The sequence below is a fragment of the Mustela erminea genome, chromosome 4, assembly GCF_009829155.1.
Source record: "Mustela erminea isolate mMusErm1 chromosome 4, mMusErm1.Pri, whole genome shotgun sequence".
Taxonomy (NCBI): domain Eukaryota; kingdom Metazoa; phylum Chordata; class Mammalia; order Carnivora; family Mustelidae; genus Mustela; species Mustela erminea.
The window spans coordinates 73,589,693-73,596,617 of NC_045617.1; positions in this window are offsets into that span (position 1 = coordinate 73,589,693).

Sequence of the window (6,925 nt, forward strand, 5' to 3'; positions counted from 1 at the left end):
GGCGGTATTCTCCATTATATTTTAGCATATACATTGTCTTTCTCGGAACTGATTATATTTTCTGAATTTCTAGTAAAAAGGTGGAATAGCATGCGTATTGTCTTTAAAAGAGTATATATTCCAACATTAAATGGCAGTATCTTACTTGCAGTGCTGCTGCATTTTTGAGACATCATTAACTATTTTAAGTTTGGAAATTTCTAGTGACTATATATGTAGACATGTTTTACATACTCTTTTATTCTGAAGTCAATATATTTCAAGGTTTTTATTCATATATATCAATATATAACAGGTTCTTGAAGAGTGCCATCTAGCCCAATGATGCTTAGTGTAAGCAAAATAATGTTTTTTATAACGTCTGTAAGTGTTACGATGTTGAAGAGCATGTTCTCCAGCTTTAAGCTTAATCCTCTGTCTTACTCCTTTATCCTACACACCCCACGAACAAGTAATACCAAAAATTTGACATATACTTGAAAATTCCAGCTTTAAGATATAATACTAACTGTGAACGGCACCATTCTAAGTGCCTTATACATATTAGCTCACAATAAACTATGAGGTAGGTACTATTGTTATTCCCATTTTACAAAAACAGACACAGCCGGGATTTGAATTCAGGCAGGGACTGTAAGAGTTCACCTCATCTAATGCTTATTTTATCAATTAAAAAATAGCTATGACAAGGTTACATGACTTAAAGACTTTCTTGTTCAAGGTAGAGTGGAGATCAGGACACAAGCATGTTTACTGATCCATAAATACTTTTTAATTTAGAAAAAACCATCCTTTCAGTCAGTCCTCTTCTTGCTTACCTATTTTAAATCATGGCATCTCTTATTCCCAGTATTTCTTATCCCCCCCCTTTACTTTTTTTTCCTCTAATGCTTATCACAAAGTAAGGTATGATTTAGTTAGTTTATTTATCTTTATTGTGAGTCTCTCCACACTAGAACATAAATCTCTTCTGGGAAGGAATTTGTGTTCTCTTTTGTATCCTAACTGCCAGTAATAGGACCTGACATATTAGAGAAACTCTATAAATATATGTCGAAAGAATGAATGAATAGTGCACACCCATTTATATCCCGAACAATATATAAATGAATAAAAACTCATTATTTGTCAACAATTGCATATAAAGAGAATTGGATAATAGTATATACCCCATTTCTACCAGCCACCTGAAACATACTGGTGAGTTTCTATCTATAAATAATACACTTCTCAATGTTGTCAAAAGTGTTTTAAAAACGATTCATTTCTGGGGCACCTGGGGGCACAGTCAGTTGAGCATCAACTCTTGGTTGTGATCTGGTTGGTGAGATCCAACCCAACACTGGGCTCTGTGCTCAGCCCGGAGTCAGCTTCAGATTCTCTCTCCCTTTCCTTCTGCCCCTCCCCCCCATGCTCTCTCTCAAATAAATAAATAAGTAAATAAATATATTTGTTAAAATGCTCAAACTTTCAAGTGATTTAAAGAAATAAATCACTTTATTCAATCACCGATTGATAATGTTATGGTCGCTGGCATTCTGTTTTGATTCATTGAATCAAAGATAAAGGAGTTGGAACAGACTGCTACAAAGTGCTCATTATTCCTAACCTATTGTCTATTTTCCACAAGCACATATAATACTTTCATGAAAACCAGGTATTTCTCTGGGCACTCCCACTTCCTTCTACTGTCCTCCAGCACCCATAAGTGTTTGATGTTATTTGTTTTGCTTAATAATTAAAGTATTCATTTTGTTTAGTCAATATCTGAAGACATCCAGGAAAACACACATGAGAAAATAATGTTACAGTGAAAAATCTGTTGAAAACCACTGATGTACCTAGTCTAAGGGCACTGGTTTTTAAGCTGTTTTCTAGTATTCCCTGGGGGGGGTCCTTGAGATCTCAGAGGGCTCCAGAGGTGAACATTATTTTGATAATAATACTAACACTCTAGCTGCCTGGTTCACTCAGTTCCCTAACCTCCTGTGCCTTTGTACATTGAAGTTTCCTGAGGTTACATGATGTGTGATGTAGCAACAGATCGAATGTAGAAAGATGTATTAGAATTTGGCTGTATCAATTAAGCCAGGCTAAAAAAGGTTTACAAAACACAAGATAATGCCACTCTTCTCACTAAGTAAGCTTTTTATTGGAGAATATAGTTTTTTTATTCAATATATAGATATTTAAAATATTTAGATACTATGTTTACACTTAATGGTATTATTACTTTTTTTAAAGTTTTTTTATTTGAGAGAGAGAGAGAGTGTGCACACGTGCACAAGTGGGGGAGGGGTGGAAGGAGGTGAGCGGGGAGGAGACTCTCCACTGAGTGCAGAGCCCAATGCAGAGCTCAATCTCAGGACCCTAAGATCATGCCCTGAGCCAAAATCAAGAGTTGGATTTTTAAGCAACTAAATATTTTAGATAGTTCTCAGTTTTACTTTCCCAGTAGAATTCCCTTGTAAGTAATAGACAGTTTTACTTTGTTTTTCCTTTACCTAATGTGATAATCAGTGCTCTCTCTTTAACTAGTTATCCATGTTCCTACTGTGGCCCTAGAAGTTACAACCGAATTCTGACAATTGTATTCTTGGGAAATAATACAACACAAAGTGGTCACTGGGTGAAAATTTTACAGTTTGACTATAAAGTCAAGGCTGACTTTCCTCACTCTGCTTGTATGAACACATGATGTATATATTGATTTTTAGATGTCTTATATTGACAATATTAGCTATAATCTCCCAAATCCGTGCTTGTTTTGTTGGATGACGTGACCACTCATTGAGTATAGTTTTGAATGATAAGTGCTCTGTTTTATTTTTTTGACAGAATTATTTGTTGTTTTAAAGCTTGATTATTATTTTAATAAAACTGAAACTTAAACAGTGCACCTATTACATAAAAGGAAGTAATTTACATTCATACAGGCAGCAGATATGTTTTGCAATATCACATTTTCCTCAAAATGACTAGGATTAAGGAATCAATGTTAAATGGACTTATAATCATGCATTTGGGCTTTTGTTTATTTATGGAATCATATGCATACCAATTATCAGCTTAATAAAATTATAACCTAAAAAGTTGAAATATTTTTGCACAGCACTGTATCAGTCAGGGTCCAATTTGGAACATAGAAACCACCTTATGTATTTCAAACAAAGGGAACTTAATGCAGTGAATTGCTTGCAAATTTTGAAAAAACGGAGGAGACAAAGAAGGAAGATGAGGGTTCTATGAAATCAGTAACTAGAAAGTCACTAAGCTCTCCTGAGGTTGAAGGCACAGAGGGCTTTCTAGTGTTCCTAAAGCCACTCGTATGTTCCTCAAGGCTGCTGGAGCACATCTGTTTGACCTGCTGCAATAGCAAGCCAAGAGCTCATAAGCCCACCAAGGCTGCAGGGATCCAGGGTCTCATGGCCACTAGGACTTACCTACCTTCGCTACTGCCAGAGCCAGGACCAAGAAAAGAATCAACTTTCCCCTTCCACCTCCTATTTGCATATGAGTGTCTTCCACTGGGTAGAACTACAGAGGAAACCAACAGTTAGCAGGTTCTGGAAAATGACTTTTTGGCTCCCTTAGATACCAAGCAATATAGAAGTGCCAGTGTGAGGCTGGGCATCAACAGATAAGGTATTTGCTGCTACTGTAACCAGTATTGAGTGTCCCCTTTTGTTCTTCCTCATTGTCCTATGGACCTTCCATATGGGGGTCTATGAGATTCTGGGAAACGTTACACCATTCTTATAAATGGAGCATGAAACTGGACTAAGTCAGTGAGTATATGCCAACTCCGGGCTAATGTCTATTTGACCTAAGAGTGCTAGAATAAAATTCTGGTACTTTCACAGAGAACTTTGGGATGCAGACCCTCTCCTTTAGATGGCATTAAGTACAGAGGCCACACCTTGAGTTACCTTCTTCTTGTTGTTACCATGAGGAAAACCAGCCTGAAGATGAAACTGACAGGGACAGAACAATCAGACTGATAGAATGCCAGAAGCCTCATTGAAGCACACTTCAAGGCTGCCTTTTTTCTAAAGTTCTCGATTATGTAAGCTCATATGGCCCCTACATTGTTTTAGTCAGCTTGAGTTCACTTTTTGCATAGTATTTGCAATAAAAGACATCCTGATACACGATACAGTTCCTAGATCTGACAATAAAGAGTCTCATACTCTAGTTGCAAACTTGTATTTCTGGCTGTCACTCTCTCATTCCTTCTAAACCGTTAGAAATAGGCAAACTGGAAAAAAAAATCTGTTTTGTACAACTGATAGCATCTTTCAACTTTTGATAGAGTACATAGCTTTTTTTTTTCTTTAATAAACATAATGTATTTTTATCCCCAGGGGTACAGGTCTGTGAATCGCCAGGTTTACACACTTCACAGCACTCACCATAGCACATACCCTCCCCAATGTCCATATCCCCACCACCCTCTCCCATCCACCCTCCCCCCAGCAACCCTCAGTCTGTTTTTTGAGATTGAATCTTTTATGGTTAAAAGGAAAGAAGATGGGATTGGGAGGGAGACAAATCATAAGAGTACATAGCTTTTTAAAAAAGATGACGAGAAGGACAAAGTGCATCATATTTTGTTGATCAATAGATACACAATAAACTTTATATCCACAAAAGAAGAATATACCTTATATTCAAGTACCTGTGTAATAATTATGAAACAGAAAAGGAAAGAAAAGAAACTCATGTACTTAAACTACAAAGAATATTTCAATAAATTTCTCAGGTCATATTTTCTGATAACAGTGTAATTATACTGGATATTAATAAAACTTAAATGGGGAAAATTTACCCATCATTTCAAAGTTTAAATCTCTAAATCTTGGGCCAACAATGAAATCAATATTATAATTTGAGACAATATTAAAGCAAGAAAAACAAGAATCCAATGTGTCAGCATTTTTTTAATTTTTTTTTTTAAGATTTTATTTATTTATTTGTCAGGGATAGAGGGAGAAAGAGCGAGCGAGCACAGGCAGACAGAGAGGCAGGCAGAGGCAGAGGGAGAAGCAGGCTCCCTGCCGAGCAAGGAGCCTGATGTGGGACTCGATCCCAGGACACTGGGATCATGACCTGAGCCGAAGGCAGCGCTTAACCAACTGAGCCACCCAGGGGTCCCTGTCAGCATTTTTTTGAACATGGGCAAAACTTAAAAGAAAATTTCATAGTCTTATAATTTTCTATTACTAAGAATAAAGAATAAAAAGAAATTTTTTAAAAAGGACACAAGAATAGAGGAATAAAATCCTAAATATAAAAATGAAAGTAGAATTGATAATCCAAAAGTTTTGTTTGATTTAAAAATAAAAGTAAAAAGATATAAACCACAAATGTATATTATTAAGAATGAGAAAGAAAAACAGCCATAGATATGGGGGAACGTCGCATTACTAAATAACATTATAGTAATAAATTTGAAAATTCCAGTGGCATGAGTAACCTGGAACATACTAATATTGATAACAGAGAAATTTTTCAAATAGTTTGGATGAACAGTGCCTTCTACATGGAATCATTCTATGGTCTGAATGTTTGTGTCCCTGAAAGATTAAAGTTGAAATCCTAAATTCCCAAAGGCGAAGGTGTTCGTAGATAGGGACTTTAGGAGAAGATGGGTTCATGAGGGTGGAACACTTATGAAAGGGCTTAGTGGGGCGCCTGGGTGGCTCAGTGGGTTAAAGCCACTACCTTTGGCTCAGGTCATGATCTCAGGGTCCTGGGATCAAGCCCCACATCGGGCTCTCTGCTCAGTGGGGAGCCTGTTCCCCCCACCCCCTCCGCCTGCCTCTCTGCCTACATGTGATCTCTCTCCGTCAGATAAATAAATATTAAAAAAAGAAAGAAAGAAAGAGCTTAGTGGCTTAGTGCTCTTGTACAAGATGTCCTGCAAACTACCCACCCCTTCTGCTTGTGAGGAACAAGGAGAGAGAGGTCTGCAACTTGGAGGAGAGCTCTCATCCAACCTGGTACCCTGATCTCTTAGAGCCTTCAGAACTGTATTAGATTTCTGTCATTAATAAGCTACTAATCTGTGCTATTTTGTTATAGTAGACCCAATAGCTAAGACAAATCTCTTTGGATCTGTGGTACTTACTTTTTATCAATGATGCCTCAACTTTGATATCACCTCCTCAGGTGGGTTTTTTGTTGTTGTTGTTTTTGGTTTTTTAAAGTGTTTTTTTTTTTTTTTTTTTTTTTTTTTTTTTTCTGACTACCCATAACTCTCCACTTCCCTCAGCCTGTCACATCCTATAACATCACACTTAAAAATTTTTTTTTTTATTTAGAGGCGCCTGAGTGACTCAGTCAGCCAAGCATTTGCCTTCAGCTCAGGTCACCATCCCAGGGTCCTGGGATATGTCATCTTCCCCATCTCTCCCCTACGTTGGGGGTGGGGGTGTTCCCTGCTCAGAGGGGAGCCTGCTTCTCCCTCTCCCTCTGCCATCCTCCCGCCCCCCCTCCTTGTGCTCTCTGGCTCTCCCTCTCTTTCTGTCAAATAAATAAAATCTTTAAAAAAAAAAAAAAAGAAGAAGGAAAAGATTTATTTGAGAGAGGGAGTATAGGAAGAGGCAGAACCAAAAGGAGAGAGAGAACCCCAAGCAGACTCCCCATGCATGGAGCGTGGAGCATGGAGCTCAAGGTGGAATTTCATGACACTAAGATCCTGACCTGAGCCGAAACCAAGAGCGGCTGCTTAGTGGACTGAGCCACTTGGGTGCCCCTCATATCACGCTCTTAATCTCACCAGAGTATTTTTCCTTTTTTTTTTTTAAATTTTTTTATTTTTTAAAGATGTTATTTATTTGCCAGAGAGTACACACAAGCAGGCAGAGAGGCAGCGAGAGAAGCAGGTTCCCTGCCAAGCAAGAAGTCCGATGAAGGACTCGAT